Raw genomic sequence first — 17,103 nt, 5'->3', positions numbered from 1 at the left:
TTGATTCAAATGCTGTTGTGAGTCAGCAGCAGTTTTTCTCTTGACTTAGTGGGATTCAGGTGAATAAAGGGAGCTTTGTAAAACCTTCCTTTTTCTTTTTTTTCTTTCTCCCCAAAAGTGAAGCGTCAGCTACAGTAAAATGATTTGTGAGATTTCCCAATTAAAAAGTACACGTTGTCCAGGAGATCAACATTCCTGAAGCTTTGGGGCTGGTTATATCCAGTGGGTAGATGACTTGCATCAAGTGAGACCCTAGTTCATGGGCATGTAGTTGCAGTCAATGCGATGTTGTGCCAAGATACAGCTCCAGAGAAATGTGTTGGTAATTTAAAACCTGTTTTCCTAAAATGATGTACGTCTGTCTTTTGGGTCTGAACAGGGATGCTGGCCCCTCCGCAATTTCGGGTGCTTCCAGTGTCTGAAGGGGGCTACGAGGATGCAGGAGAGGGACTCTTCATCAGGGACTGTAGCGATAGGACAAGGGGTGATGGGTTCAAACTGAAACAGGGGTTTAGATAAGGTTAGATCTAAGGCAGAAGTTCTTCCCTGTGAGGGTGCTGAGGCGCTGGCACAGGGTGCCCAGAGAAGCTGTGGCTGCCCCATCCCTGGCAGTGTTCAAGGCCAGGTTGGACACGGGGGCTTGGAGCAACCTGGTCTGGTGTGAGGTGTCCCTGCCTGTGGCAGGGGGTTGGAACTGGATGAACTTTAAGGTCCTTTCCAACCCAAACCATTCTGAAGTCTATGATTTTATGCTTGTGGACTCTCTCAGCAGGCATCGATGGTGTCAGTGTTTGATGCTCTTAGGGCTGCTGATGTGATGCACTGTGATTTTGTAGCGCATTTCAATCAGCCTCACTGTTTAACCAAACCAGGTACAGCTACAGTGAGAGCAGTGGGGAGAGGTTAGCCTCTGGCTGATACAGAGACCCTGCCTGTATTTTGGGATCCATGACATGCAGGAAGGGACTGGGCTGTTCACTGCTTGCTCCTCACAGCTTTTGCTGATCACCGTCAGACCAGCTCCATGTGGAGTTCATTGCAGCTCTCTCTCTGGCTCACCTTTTCTGACCTGGTGCCTGCTTTGGCTTGAGGAACTTCAAGTGAGACCCCAAAGAGGCACGGTCATGTTTCCTCTCTTTGCTGAGGCTGGTATACAGGAGTATAAACCAGGCTCAGTGATGGGAGAAAACAAACTGGCCCTTCTCCACCATCTGCCAGAAACTTGGCTGGTTCAGCCCCCATAAACCCATGAGAATAATTTCCTACCCTACAGCTGCAAAGGTTCTTTCCTGCTGAAGGCCCTGATCTCACCATTGGTAAGATCTCATCCCATAGCCAGCAGGCATAAATAGCTTAGGTCTGGCAGCCTCCCTGCTGCCATCCCTGCAGCTCTATTGCAGAACAAGCTCTAATCCAAACTGCAGCCTCACTACTCCAGCTCACATGTGGAGGGGCTTCCTGATACCCCACAGGGAATCTTTCACATAAATCAACAGCATTTCCTGCACCATAAGAAGGTACTGAATGATTTCATGGTTTGTTTTCCTGCTGTATGTGACTATATTCCATTTGGGTTAACTATGTGGGAGGTTTCACTGCGGATGGAAATGTTAGCCCTGAGGAAAGGGGACTTACTCTTCTGGTTGAGATGTCTCATAGGCTCTTCCTTTAGGGGCTGATGAGCTCATACAGTGGTCCAGGTCATTCTGAGTAATGTCACTCTCAGATGTGGCAGTCCTGGCCTGATGCATGCTGCAGTGCCATGGACCCTTGGTTCTGGGAAGCAACCAACAGCAGAAAACTGGCACTGGGCTCACATCAGGAGCTCAGACACTGATGCTGGCTGCATTCAGGGTGGTCTTCAGAGTAATTTCAGGTGAGTGGCTTTCTTGATTTAACCTTCCCATACATATGTCACGTTTGATAGGGATTTAAGAGTCAGATGGTCTTACAAGATCCTGGGCAGTCCAGTCCACGTACCTCCCTGTGTAGGCATGGCAGGCTGGCTCAGGCAGGGAAATGTACCCAAGTGCTCCACAGTGACCCACTGCTGAGGCTCAGGTGAAGCCTAAAGGGGTTTCCTGATTTCATATAAGAAAACATATGAACCAAAAGCTTTAGCTGTAGCTGTTCCCCGTGTAGGTGTGAGGAAGAGTCTGGCTGTGTGCTACGTCAGAAGGAAAAAAGGTGCTTTATGGAAAATGCCACGAAACTGAAGCTGTGATTTTGTGACAGAGGAAAATCTGCTAATGGGCTGGTGCCACTGAGATGAAACTAAGAGGTGTTTTAAGTGAGGATAAACACACTAGTTACAATAGGAAAAGTCACTCCGCAGACCAGGAGCCAACACCATTCAACATCATGAAATAGTGCCCGAAGAGCCTGAAAGTAGGCATTAGGTGTGGGTTTAGGAACAGAATCTCAGAACCACTGGGCTGGGTTCGATGGCATTGGCCTTAAGTGGTTGCTGCCTGCCTCTGACTGTGAATTATGAGGTGGGAAAGTGAGCACAGGCAAAACCCTGCATGAGGAGTCAGCCCCATGCCACTGACCTCACTGGAGGCTGGATGCAGCCCATCTGGCACCAGCTGCTGTTAGGACACCGCTTGGAAACTGCCAATATTACTTAAGGACAGGCTCCAGCGAGTCTCTGAGTGCCTATTGATTGCTGTGGGACTGAGGGCACCTCAATATATTTTCCTACGTAACCCAAAGCTCTCCTAATCCTCTCCTTGCCTTCCCTTTCAGGAAATAAGGTGAGTGGAACTGGTTTGTTTGTGTGGGGAGTGTAAATGTTCCCTAGCGAGCAAGGATGTGCAAGCATATCACTTAATTCTGGGATTTATTGATTACAAGATACAGAATGCCAAGCAAAATGGTTTGTAGGTCAGACAGATTAGAGTTTAATCCCTATCAATTTCATTTCTGGTCTAAATTAAAGCTGTAAATGTAACTTGAGCATTGCAAGCAAAGAGTTCTCATAAGTCTTAAGGACCAAGCCTATCAGTCTAGATATCAGTAAGGAAAACGTGTGGAACTAGGTTTATATAGGTTGGCTTGGGTCAGTTTAGTGGAAGTACATTTTACATGGGTGGGCTCAATCTCAGCTAATTTAGCAACCCCAACATTTTGTTTAAGCTGAAGACACATCCTTTAATGCTTCCTATGACAAGTAAGCTTAGTCCCTCACTGAGACGTGGATCTCTTCCCTGTTGATCAGCTGGGTCAGACCTGGCCACTTTCCAACTTGGTTGAGATTCCCACCACGGGTACCAGCTGTGGGCTCTGCAGCTCTCCAGAGGTAGGGAGCTTACTGTTGCATGATGCAGTCTGTGGCTGACTTTGATACCCAAGAGGCCTGATGAACCCTGAAAAGGAGGCTGTCCTTTAGGGAAAGCTGGAAAACCTAGAAACCAGCCTCAGTTGGTCTTTCGGAGCTCCTATCATTGAGTTCAGGAGGAGGATGGCATCAATACATCATTTTGTAACCATCCCTCTTGAATGCGGAACACAGACTAAAGGTTTCAAAACCGGATGCACGTGAATCTAAATCCATGTTATTCCTTTCCCCAAAATGGTAGTCATAAAACAATTTTGGTGGCTGGGGAAAACAAATAGCACTAAAACATTTTGCTCCCAACAGAATGGGACCAATTTGTAGTGCGTAACGGAAGAGTTATTCTGAGGACTGTGACATCGCTTTCAAATAAGTGAGGTTTGATAAATAAGCCGAGGTTTCATGAAACTCATAGGTGTTCTGGAAGCACAAAATGGAGTTCTACTAAGGGTTGTGTCCATGGGCTAGATGTGGAAGTCATAAATTGATCCGATTTTGAGCAGATACCTTTTACAAGTAAAAGCAGATGCACTTAACAACCCAGAGTGGCAGAGCCTAAGATGATTTCAAAGGTAGCTTTGTGTTTCATCAGATTTCTGTCCTTTCTTAACCAGCACCAGGCATCCCTCCCCGGCTTGTTCCAGTGTCCTCTCCTCCTACCAGAAACAGTACTTACTGGGGATTTTCCTCCTTCCTTTTGAGACAGGCTTGGAAGGGTCCTGCTGAAATACAGTGTTCATCTTGTCACCTTCTTCCTTGCTGCCTCCTTCAAACCATGATCCTGCTCCTCCAGCCCTTGTCCAGAATGCAGAAGTGACTTCCTGCTAGTGCCACAGTGCTGTGCTGGGGTCTGAAATTCAGGCTAACGTCTTCAGGCAAAGGATGGTCCAGCATGTCTGCAAGTGACCTCTCCTAAGGAACCAATGGAGCTGGGTGAAAAGGTCCTGGGTCGCTGGAGGGAGAGAGTCAAGCAAGGTGATGGAAGGGGTTGGAGGGAAGAGGTTAGCTCTGCCCATCACACGAATTGTGGAAAGATAAAATGGCTGCTTGTTGGACTGAATCAATACATGTCTCTTTAGCACTGACAAAATACTTCAGGGTAGGCAAACGCAGTGTCTCTGTCCACCCCCACCAAATGATGTCAGAAATTATCCTGTAAAGCATGAGATGTCAGTGGAATAAGCGGTTTAATATCTGTTTCTGCTCTTGCTTACTTGTGAGCCGCTTTTCTCAGAGGTGAGTGAGTAAGGAAGAGCTATTGGGTGTTTAGCAATGATGTTTAATGAACTGAAAGTGATCTGTTTGTAGGAGGGTTAATAGCTCTCTGCACATTAACCTCTGGGTGAAGAGAGAACATAACTTAGGGCATGGGCCTGCAGCTCTCAGGCTGAAGTCACTCCTGCCGTAGCCTGGCTTTCAGAGGAACATCACCTGGGTCTGGCAGGCAAATGGCCAAACCGGGTGCCTCTAGGTGGTTTCTCTGTCTGAGCAGTGAGGCATCACTCTGCTTTTAGGTCTTTTTAGAAGGCCTAGCCACTTGAGTCACTGCATACCTGGGATTTTAGCTTCGTTGTTGAAAACAGCGCAATGAGGGTAGTAAAGCCCTGGCACGGGTTGCCCAGAGAAGTGATGGATGCCCCATCCCTAGAGGTATTCAAGGCCAGGCTGGATGTGGCTCCGGGCAACCTGATCTGGTTGAAGATGTCCCTGCTCATTGCAGGGGGTTGGACTGGGTGAGCTTTGAAGGTCCCTTCCAACCCAAACCGTTCTGTGACTGTAGGTGCCTTGTCACCACTGCTGTGCCACAAGGAGCATTATATCAAGTATTGGTCTGTGTAAAAGTTTACATCCCCACTTAGGTTTGGATTTACAGGCCAAGGGGGAGACGGCAGAAAGGATGGACACAGAGGGAGTGTTCCCTGATGTTAACACTGCTGGTGCAGTCTGTGGTCCCTGGTACAGATGGAAAGAGGTTGATGTCATTTTCAGCACCCCCAACAAAACCTGCCTTTGGAAATGCATGTGTACAATTGCTGTAGTAAAGCGTACACTCTACAGAGAGCATGGCATGAACAATGGGACCTCCAGGTATTTGCTCTGCAGCATTTAATAGCTTTCCCTCATGCTTCCGCATGGGCTGAGTGCCGGCAGTTTTCATTTCAATGCCCAAGGGATATAAAAAGCCACCTCCGCTGTAGGTTCATCAATACAAAAGAGAGAGATCCAATCTGATAGGGGCACTGAATGACCCAGTTCTAGGGCTTACACAACAAACACCTTTGATCTTTTATCTGCACGATGAGCAGACATTCCTATAAGACACAAAATGGTTTGGCAAAAGGCAAGAGGTATGACAGTAGCAAAGTGGGCATTAAAAACGTGGGTTTCAGCCGCACCAGTAAACCCAACAGTGAGTATCTATTGAACACGTCTGAAAAAGCTGAGCCTGCAATGGCTGACATCCAGCAATCTCAGCTTTTGTCCATTCCACTGAAATCCAAATTCTATTTTAGTGATGGATGTAGGGAAAAAAGGACATTAAACAAACTGTTCTAGATTCCCTTTGTCCTTAAGTGCTCACTTCTATAAAGAGTGGTGGTGATGCTGGTGATGTGTTGCTACACTTCTGCAGCCTAATTCTGGCCTAACACTCGTGCCAGTGTTTAGTGCAGTTTCCTTTCAACATGGTTTCATTCCTGCAGCTTTCTGTACTACCAGTTCTAGCTAAGTAAAATCAGACTGCAATTTAGTTATAACGCAATCAGCAGTTCTGGGCAATTAGAATGAGATTAAGTGCTATGCAGATCTGTTATTGTAGGAAGCAGTGCTGAAATAAGCACTTGAGTCTCTAGTTAAGGACACTGCTGTGGCTGTGCAGTCCCACCCAGGCAGCTTTAATTCAGTGTATGTGAGATACAGGCACGTGCCTTCCCTGCCGTTTGCCAGGATGCGGGGTACCTGAGCCCATTCCTCCTTTTGCCCAAAGCTGAGGGTTCTGTGCCCACAGTCCCTGGGGGCTGCACCAGATGAAACTTTATTCTGCCCTTCCAAATCTGGCTGGTGAGAGGAGGCCAGGGTTGCCCCATGGGTTGTGTAGCCACTGGACAGCCCAGGCCATCAAGGGTTGGGTACCGCAAGGCCATGGCGATACCCCGCAACCCTCTCCCATGGGATCTGCAGGTATGAGGCTGGGGCAGGGCAGCAGGTTAGTGATGTGTGCTACTACCAAAGGGACTCCCCAGGACAGGCACCAGCCTAGAGCTGAGCCCCTTTGCCAGCCCCTCTCCTGGATGCTCCTTAGTGCCACAACAGCATCAGATGCTGAATCCAGAAAATTCTAAATAGTGACCCTGATAGTGACTGTGGTGTCTGAGCAAACACAGTTGGTGCATTTGCCCCAGCTGCCCCAGGGAGCACTGGTGCCTGTAGGACCCACAGTTACATGGTGATGCTGCAGGGCCAAGTGGGATTTAGCTGGGAAGTTCCTGCAATGGGGCAGGTAACCTGGGATAAATCAGGTGTCCTGCTGCGGAGAAGCAGGGCTAGGAGAATCAATGATCTAAAGGCATTAGTCTGTTATACTGTACCAGCAGGAGGTTGTGCAGCCTGGGTAGACATTAGATGGCAGCAAAACCTACCCTTTTCAGGGGCTTCTTTAGATAGAAATGGGATTAAGCCAGGTCGCAGAGAGGGGACCCTGTTTAGGGAGGAGGGGTTATCTCATAGTCCTGCCACTGTGAAGCACTCTGTGCAACTGGAAATTGTAAGCACACCCAAGCAATTACCTGGGAGACCTTCACTAATTGCTCAATCAGGTGCATTTTCATTAGGCCTCATAGAATCATAGAATAGTTAGGGTTGGAAAGGACCTTAAGACCATCCAGTTCCAACCCCCCTGCCATGGCCAGGGACACCTCACACTAAACCATGGCACCCAAGGCCTCGTCCAACCTGGTCTTGAACACTGCCAGGGATGGAGCATTCACAACCTCCCTGGGCAACCCATTCCAGTGCCTCACCACCCTCACAGGAAAGAATTTCCTTCTTATCTCCAATCTAAACTTCCCCTGTTTCAGTTTTAACCCGTTACCCCTTGTCCTATCACTACAGTCCCTAATGAAGAGTCCCTCCCCAGCATCCCTATAGGCCCCCTTCAGATACTGGAAGGCTGCCATAACTTTCCAGTTTTTCCAGTAGTTCATGCTTCCCAACACCAGGTCTGCAGCAGTCTCTTAGCACATTCCTGTTTCAGTGCTTATGAATCAAGGAGCATTTAGCTTGATTTTCTTGCATTTATCATATGTAGAAGGGAGTGCATAGCACTACTTTTGTGTGAATAATACAATGAACCTAGCTTTAATCAAACATTTGGTCAAAGCTTTCTATAAATGATCAAGTCTTGTGTGTCAGTTTATTTATCAAACCTCTCATAAAACTAGCTGGAAGAGCTGTGAGGATGTTTTAAGGTGGTCACTGACTACTGGTGGTAGCGTGCTGCAGCTCCAAGGTGTAGCAGGGGTCCTGGTGCAGGCGCCTTCGGAGCTATAGGGGCTTTGAAATCTCCCTGTTGCACTGTAGAGAAGAGATGCTGATTGAATTGCTCTCCTAGCTGTGAAGATAGCTGGTCTAGAGACGTTACTCAGGGCCAAGGTTGAAGCTTTACAGAGACTCTGAAGAACAGAAACACTTTACAAACGTGTTACGTATTACATTGCTTCCCCTTGTAAATGGGGAAGGGCTTTGGAGCAGATAAAAATAAATCTTTTAATATCATAGAAGCCATTTGTTCACTTAGCCACAGCAGAGCTAACAAACCTAAATGTCAACTCCCAGTGTAATTGCAATGCTGGTAAGCCTCGTGGTGCCTCTTGGGGGCTTGTTTTGGTTTGATTGGTTAAATTCCAAACAGCTTGTAAAGGCGAATGAGCATAGGAGCTTTTGATTCTTCACCTGCTTTTGCTTTGAAATAAGTGTTTTAGTGCTTCTGCTCGCATGAATGGGTTCTGCAATGAATTTGAATTCCCTGCCGAAGAGCCTGGCAGAGCCCATTTGGGAGGTCCAGCTGGACGAGGGCTTCCAGGCAGTTGTTACAGTGGGGAGGTTTTGCTCAGCCCAGGCAGTGTAATCTAGTGTCCCAGGTGCCTGATGGGGATCTCAGGACAGGCTAACTTCATGTTTGTTGTCGGAGCCGAGAAGTTTAAAGGCACCTCATACAACTGAGCCATTTTCACTGCCAAAACCATCCCTTGTCATAAGGTTTACACTGTTCTTTATTCCCAAAGGTTCCATGTGTTCACTCGGCTCCGGCAGTTCACTTTCTGTGTGCCTCAGCGCTGATCTGAAGCTGTCCATCCATGCATAGGACGGCGTTTGCTGATAAATACAGATTTGCTCCCACATGAAGACAGGCTGAGAAAGTTGGGGCTGTTCAGCCTGGAGAAGAGAAGCTGCGTGGAGACCTCAGAGCAGCTTCCAGTGTCTGAAGGGGGCTACAGGGATGCAGGAGAGGGACTCTTCGTCAGGGACTGTAGTGACAGGACAAGGGGTGATGGGTTCAAACTGAAACAGGGGAAGTTCAGGTTAGATCTAAGGCAGAAGCTCTTCCCTGTGAGGGTGCTGAGGCGCTGGCACAGGGTGCCCAGAGAAGCTGAGGCTGCCCCATCCCTGGCAGGGTTCAAGGCCAGGTTGGACACAGGGGCTTGGAGCAACCTGGTCTGGTGTGAGGTGTCCCTGCCCGTGGCAGGGGGCTGGAACTGGATGAGCTTTAAGGTCCTTGCCAACCCAAACAATTCTATGGTTCTGTGGTTCTGTGATTAAGAGAACAAGCAGAAAGAGGCGGTGGAACACTAAGATGCTGCTGTTTTCTAGCAAAGCAAACCCTGCAGACTTGCTCTCAATGCATTCATGACTAATTCAGGTTTGAAAAACGCCTTTAGCTGTCTGGCCCTTAGTGAATCAGATGGGAATGAGGGAGCTCTCAACCTCTGCAAGTCAAGCTTTGAAGTATTTTCCAAATACTCTGAGCGTGGCTTCTGACAGGAGGCTGCTCAGGCAATGCAGTCAGGGAAACACACTTTTAATGTCACCAAGAAGTCCTGTAGCAGCCTTGTCACAGACCTCTGTGACAAGTCTCTGCTTGAACTCCATTCCAGTGTGGGACAGGATGAGGTCTGTGTGAGCCTACACATCATAGAATCATAGAACGGTTTGGGTTGGAAGGGACCTTAAGATCATCCAGTTCCAACCCCCTGCCATGGGCAGGGACACCTCACACTAAACCATGCCACCCAAGGCTCTGTCCAGCCTGGCCTTGAACACCACCAGGGATGGAGCATTCACAACCTCCCTGGGCAACCCATTCCAGTGCCTCACCACCCTTACAGTAAAGAATTTCCTCCTTATATCCAATCTAAACTTCCCCTGTTTAAGTTTGAACCCATCGCCCCTTGTCCTATCACTACAGTCCCTAATATAAATAAGGCACACCAGTATTGTCCATCTACATTACCTGTTTGGAAGTTAATAATGCAGTGTTGGCTCTCACGTTGGAGAGCTCCAAAATGAGCAGAAGCATCTTCTACTTTTGTTCAGATTTCCAACTTATGTGAACTCCCCTAGGAGAAATCCCTGAATTTAATCTACTCTTTTCTATCACTGAGGAGCTTGTTGATTTAGGGGGGTTGTGACATTATTAAGTATCCCATTTTAAAGCATCTTCAAGTGGAAATCAGTTTCCTGTGTTATTACTCTGGTTTCACACAGCAGTTTCAGGTACGAGTTTTCCTCTCTCAGCTAGACTCATCTCTGTAGAGCAGAAAGCTGTATCAATACCCTCATGTCCTGCAGCAGGCCACTAGGACAAATAAGAGCGCATCCATGGGACTGAACTGATCATTCAGTTGGAATGTTACCTACAGATGTAACATCAGGAAGCAAAAGTAATGACAATTTGTCATCATGGCTGTCCTGGCATTGGTTTGCATAATGAGCATTGCTGTTATCCATACTTCAGGTGTCCTTTTTGTGCTAATGGGACACTTTCTAATAACCACTGCACATTGTGGGTAGTGTAAGAAGAGAATAAGGGCTTATCCCTACCCTGAAGGCCTTCCAGTATTATTTGATACAGGAAAAGAAGGGGTGGAAAGGAAGGCATGTAACTTGCAGGCAGAAGGGTGTGAAATGAACCACTAAAAATGGAACTGCTTAAGGTGAAAGACTCACACTGAGGTCTCTTTAGCTTGCTCCAGTGTTTTAAGTTCATATTTTCACTGTGTTTAAAAATTCATGCACTCAATAGAAAGACAGTACAGGCCTTCCATCCATGACTCGGGTTGAGCCAAATACGTCTTCTCTTGGTTAGGATGTGTACAACAGCTACTCAGTGCATTTTGATATAGACAGCTGTGAGTTGCTCTTTCCAAAGGGTTATAACAGAACATGTATGTAGGAGGCCACATTGATCCATCATCAGCTTCCGGTGAGATAACATATGAAGTGAACATGAAAATCAATAAGACAAGCAAATTGAAAGAGCTTGAGATAAGCAGGGGGAGACAGAAGAAATCAATGCCATCCAGCTACTGTGATGGTGAAACAGAGTCCATAAGAGATCATATTAAAGTCATAAGTGACACATTTCCAATACTGGTCCATAACATCACCTGTGACAATAAGCTTGACAGGGATTGGCATCAGTATAGTCACATAATTGCAGTGAAATTCTTAGGATCTCTGGTGAACTTTCCCTTCTACAAACTGCCACAGTAAGTTCATGGCTGTGCCAGGATTTGTTTTCTGGAAATAACCTTTTTTTTGTGTTTAATATAGGGATATTTATTGATACAAGATCAAATATTAACCTGCCTGTCATAATGCGGAAAAAATAAGCCTCATTCGGAATAAAGACATTGACTATCACCCTGTTGCTGGCTGGGGATGTGCACAGATACACAAATAAAGAGATAATGCAGCAAGGTCCTCTGATCAAAACTGGTTATTAATATCATTCAGGCTGCTTGCTCAGACTTCTAGGAAAGAGCTAACCTTTTTCACGTTGACAGGAAAGCTGCCTGAATGCTTTTTCCTCTGCCTTTGCAGCTAGTTCTTACTTTCATGCTGCTGTGGCAATAGACAGCTTGGCACTATGAGAGAGTGAAGGCTCATTTCTTTTCCCACTCAGAGTGTCTCATGCAGTACATTATCAACATCTGGTGTTAAATGCATACCATGGATTGTATTTTTTCCCCCTATTTCCTCGCTGACACGTGTTCTCCCTCTTGTTCAACCTCTTTTTGGGCCACACCAACCTTCCTCTTCTGTGGTGTTACAGCTTCTTAAGTTCTGTTGGCATTTTGAAACCTCTCTTTAAATACTCTTTGGACAAAGGAGACATGGTCACGGTTGAGCTGAGCTCAAGGACGTAGGATGTGAAGGCAGAAGTGTTGCATTACCATTAAAACAAAGGTCTGTTCCACAAACCAGAGGAGCCCTGGCACCAGCTGCCCAGGATGCTGGCAGCTGTAGGGCTGAGATGATTTACCAGCACTGTAAAGAAGTTGGAGATCTTTGCCTACTTGGAGGTATTTGTTGATGGAGGGGAAATTATTATGAGGATATCATTGTTTTCTGCACAGGTCTGCCACAGATTTTATTGTTGTTGTTTGGGGGTGTTGTTAGCTTTCTACAGTTTCTCAAATAAGAGTTCAGCCCTCATGTTTTCTCACTTCTCCTTACTCATCACCATCACCATCATCATCACCATCATCATCAGTCCTTTGTAATCTCTGTCAGCTATTCCAAGCTAGGGTTTAGCAGCTGAAACTAGTGAAATGTCCTAAAAAGCTGGGGTTGTCTTCCTAGAGCCCTGCAGCAGCAGAAAAACTGAGTTCTGGTGAGGCGCTGGCACAGGCTGCCCAAGGAAGTGGTAAATGCTCCATCCCTGGCAGTGTTCAAGGCCAGGTTGGATGGGGCTTAGAGTAACCTGCTCTAGTGGAAGGTGGCAGGGGGTTGGAACTGGAATCCAGTTCTATGAAGCACTGAAAGACAGCCACTTTGTGTATCATCTTTTGCTCATTCACTCACTGCTTACGTACCTAGGACTCATTTAATTTCTAATGACAGGACCTTGTCCTGGGGCAGGTTTGTTGAACTTCCCTGCATTCCCAGCTTAGCTCTTTGGGTTGTCTATAGATGTGTGATTTAGCCTGGTGATGTGACCTAACTGAGAACACAGAAATGGAATCCGTGGCCTTAAAGGAGATCACGTTTCCAAAGGCAACGTCTTAGTTTTCAGCAAAATACACAAGCATATATTCCAGCTGCATTTTGGTTTTCAATGAGGGCTCCTAAATTCTGGCAGAATGATATTCTATGAAACCTTTGCACTGCATAAAATACCTAATAAATGATACTTTGTGAGTAATTTGATTGTACTTTCAACCGAACTTTTGCCACTCAGGATTTTCAGAGACCCAGTTTTCCTTTGCAAAGCATCAGGGAGGGTATTTCTGAGGGATTAATTACCATTGCAGGTTTGACACCTTTTCCATTTGTGATAGAATGCTCTTTCTCTGTGGCAATATTATCCGAAGTATTTCCACATTATCACCAGCAAATTGTCTTCCTGTAGTCACAGACAGATTAAAACTGCTTTTTTTTGGGTATGTGGATGTAAAAATAATAATCTACCTAAGAAAAAAAAGCATCAGCTATTCCATATAGCTCTTTTAAATCACTCTTCCTTCCTCCATTGCCTAAATAATTCAGTTCCTCAACTTGCCATTGCTGTAAACACAGCTGCATCCCAATGTAACTGCATTCATTTCCACCATGTTACTTTGACGCGATGCAGGCCAGCGATGGGACAGCATTTGCACTAAGACATGAGGAAAAAACTGGGAGCATTTTCAGCAATTAATGCACTCATGTGGCAGCAGAGCTGGGAGCTGGCACTTACAGGGAAGTTAAAGAAAGGAAAAGAGCTCTTTGGAGGTGTATCTTTGTAGAAGTGCCTTGACTAAACACATCTCATGGTGACGTTTGTAACTACCTGTGCTACATTCAGTGTGAAAAGACCATATGAAAACCAGTGAATCTTGTCTGTCTTCCTTTTCCTTGGGGATTGGATGGTCTCAATGTACTTTAGGCAATTGTCAGCAGGTAAGAGGGATGAAAACCGCCTAGCTATCAGAAGCCAGCTCTCTGTGATTTGGTATTTGCAGTCTCCCACCTCATCCAAGACTTCACTGGCTTCTTTCTCCTACCTCACCTCTGCATCATGCCCTGGAGACTGAGAGGATGGCAGGAGTGAGTTGGTGTTCACAGCTCTGCAACAACCACCCTGTCAAGAATAACTTCCCAGTTACTGTCAGAAAATAATGCATTGGCCTTAAAAGATGGCATCTCTCAATGTCTCCCCATGCACACATATGGTCTATGGTCTCCCACCTCTTGCTGGCGTTTACTACACTGCAAGGAGAGCTGTGACACAGCAGAGCCAAGACCCTTGGGGGCTTTAGGCCAACCAGCAGGATGAAATAGAAACAGAAATGGAAGCAACAGCATCCAAAGCCTAACATGTCCTGAAGTCAGAAAAGCCTTTGTTAGTGGCTTTGTTGCTTGCCAGAAAGGCCCTTGTTGTGAGTCTCTGACTCCGGAGGGAGTTGCTGTAGCATTTAGACAAAGTCAGGAGTAGCTTTAATCCAGAATCACCCAGAGACATTTTTACAGGGTAGAACAGGAGCTCCTCTAAGTCTCACAGAGGCCAAATGGCTGAAGGGTCATTTGCTTTCAGTCTCTTTCCAGAGATGTTGTGTTTTCACTTACGATTTCTGTTTGGAAAATATAGTTCTGTGTATGCATCGTATATACAATATATTAAGACATCTCTGATCAGATTATATATTTTACTACACTAGAGGTCTGTGGAGCCTATCCTGCTCCTTCTATGAAACATCAGCCAGTGAGGAGGTGGAGCAGGGTAAAGCTCCCTTTACCCAACCTCATGGCAGCAGTACCCCTTGCCATCAGGGTCCACTTGGGCAAGTTAGCCCAGTGCTGTGCTCCCTCCTCCGACCTCTGTGCCTGATGAGAGCTGAAAACTGTGTTCAGGCTACTCTCCTGTAAGGACAGCACTCCCTCCTAAGGAGCCCTAGAAAAGAAATGCTGTTCTGAAAAGAAATAGTGTGTGTTATTTCAAAGGTGCCATTGCTCTTGACTTTTTTCTTCTCTTTGTGAAATAGTCTCTTCCTTTCCAAAGAGGAAATATAGTCCTGAAATTAGATCTCACAGAGACGCTGGCTCCAGAATTGTCAAAATTAATACACAAGCAATTAAATTTGAAAACAAAAAAAAAACCTCAACCCACAACAATGGAGCAGGAAAGAAGCCACTGACATTAGAACCAGAGTGATGAAAATTAGGTCATAAACTCTCAGCCAAATTTAGGAATGCTTCTGATCTTTAATTCACTTCATTCTGCCATCAGAATATTTCTTGCCCATTTTCCCCCAGGATAAAAATCCATCATTAAATAATGCATGCATAAAATCCTCTTTCTATTCCTTCCTCGAAATAGAACCCTTTAACAGATAATGGAAGGGGTGTAAAAATTGAAGATGAAAAGAAACTACAGTGATGGGAAGTGACAAACCAAGCCAGGTCTTGACAGATTAATTTAATTCTCTGAATTACATTGATCTTATTTGCAGGGTCATTCTATGCAGCTTTGGTTTAGACTGAAGAGCCCTACACATCATAGAGTTTGATTTACTTGCTTTTATAAACAGCTGGACTCTTGCAGCACTAGCCTGCAGAATCAGTAAAGCTATCGCTGTGCTACAAACAGGCGAGCCCTCTGAAGATACCCCATCCATAGGATAATAGGGGAGCAGCAAGACACAGTGGCCTTCAGGGAACACAGCAAAATCTGGTGTATGAAATCAAGGGAGAACTGCAGCTTCTTGGGGTGGCTGGTGGGATAGGAAATTTTTACTTTGGGGGTTGTCCTGGGTTCAGCAGTAGCAGTCATTTTTCTCCTTCTTAGTAGCTGGTGCAGTGCTGTGGTTTTGACTTTCAGCCTGGGAACAGGGCTGGTAACACCGATGGTTTTGTTGTTGCTCAGTAATGCTTACCCTGTTCTCAGTCTCATGCTCTGCCAGTGAGCAGGGGCACAAGAAGGTGGGAGGGAGCAGAGGCAGGACCCCAGACCCAAACTAACCAAGGGGTATTCCATACCACAGCATGTCATGGCCGGTATGGAAACTGGGGGCAGTTACCCAGATTGCTGCTCAGGTCAGGCTGGGTATCGGTCGGCGGGTGGTGAGCGATTTCATTGTGCATCGCTTGTGTTTATTGTTTTCTTTTCTTTCTCCCCTTTTAGTTTTATATTCTCTCCCCTTGTTATTTCCCCCATCATTATTATTATTGGTGGTAGCAGCAGTGGTTTGTGTTATACCTTAGTGACTGGACTGCTCTTATCTCAACCCGTGGGAGTTACATCTCTCCATTCTCCTCCCCATCCCTCTGGGAGCAGGGTGGGGAAAAGGGGGGCAGTGAGTGAGCGGCTGCGTGGTTCTGGGTTAGTGGCTGGGCTTAAACCACACCAGGGTGTTATCACTGAAGTGCTGGAGCACCCGGAGAAGGGCAGAGGAGCTGGTGCAGGGCCTGGAGCACAAGTGTGATGGGGAAGGGCTGAGGGACCTGGGGGGTTCAGTGTGGAGAAGAGAAGGCTCAGGGGGGACCTGATCGCTGCCTACAACTGCCTGAGAGGAGGTTGTAGTGAGGTGGGGTCGGTCTCTGCTCCCAAGGAACAAGGGACAGGACAAGAGGAAACGGCCTCAAGCTGCACCAGGGCAGGTTTAGATGGAGCTGAGGAACAATTCCTTCCCCAGAGGGTGCTCAGGCATTGGAACAGGCTGCCCAGGGCAGATTAATATGCATGTGACAACCTGCACCGTGCTGCTGAGACAGGTAATAGCACAGGGACTGCCCTGCCCTGAGCACACCTTTGTGGCTCCAAGGCAAGGTGCTCCCTTCTCCCTGGGGCAGAGTCTCAAAGGGTGTCAGAGTAATTGATATTTAAGTAAGTTGGGGCCCATGTGGATGTTCACAATTATCTACAAAGTTTATCTACAGCTGTTAGTGTAGTAATAGAACCAAGGAATGGTTTGGGTAGGAAGGGACCTTCAAAGCTCATCCAGTCCAACCCCTGCAATGAGCAGGGACATCTTCAACTAGATCAGATTGTCCAGAACCACATCCAGCCTGGCCTTGAGTGTCTCCATGTTGTCTCTTAAATGTTGAAGGGCAAAGCTGAGTAGCTGTAAATGAGAAAAAGCCACAAAACCTTCTGTTGTAATCTTCATTCAATTTGCCATGGGTATGTGTTATGACATAACCAGATCTTGGGCATTTTTGTATAGTGGCTTAGCACCTTTTCTCTTTACCGCCAGTTCATTCATTGGAAAGTGGTGGTGGAGAAAGGGAATTGCTGTCTCTTTGGCAATAGTGCCCTATTCAGAGCAGAGCTATAGCTCCTCATTTTCTCCATACATCTCAGCAGCTCAGCTGTAATTAGAAGTAGTAATTGATAGATGATTAAAGACTGTATTACTTGACCCTACTACTATAGGTTATTAGATTACTGAAGGTAAGTAGGCGCTTTCCAATAAGCCTCTTCTCTTCCAGATTACTCCTGACAGCTCCCATAATGAAAACTTCAAGATATCTCTGTCAAACGCCTTGGAATTAAGGAGGCACATTAT

This window comes from Pezoporus occidentalis, unplaced genomic scaffold, assembly GCF_034315485.1.
Source record: "Pezoporus occidentalis ecotype Australia unplaced genomic scaffold, CSIRO_AGI_Poc_V1 ctg193, whole genome shotgun sequence".
Classification (NCBI taxonomy): domain Eukaryota; kingdom Metazoa; phylum Chordata; class Aves; order Psittaciformes; family Psittacidae; genus Pezoporus; species Pezoporus occidentalis.
This window is presented reverse-complemented; position numbering follows the sequence as displayed.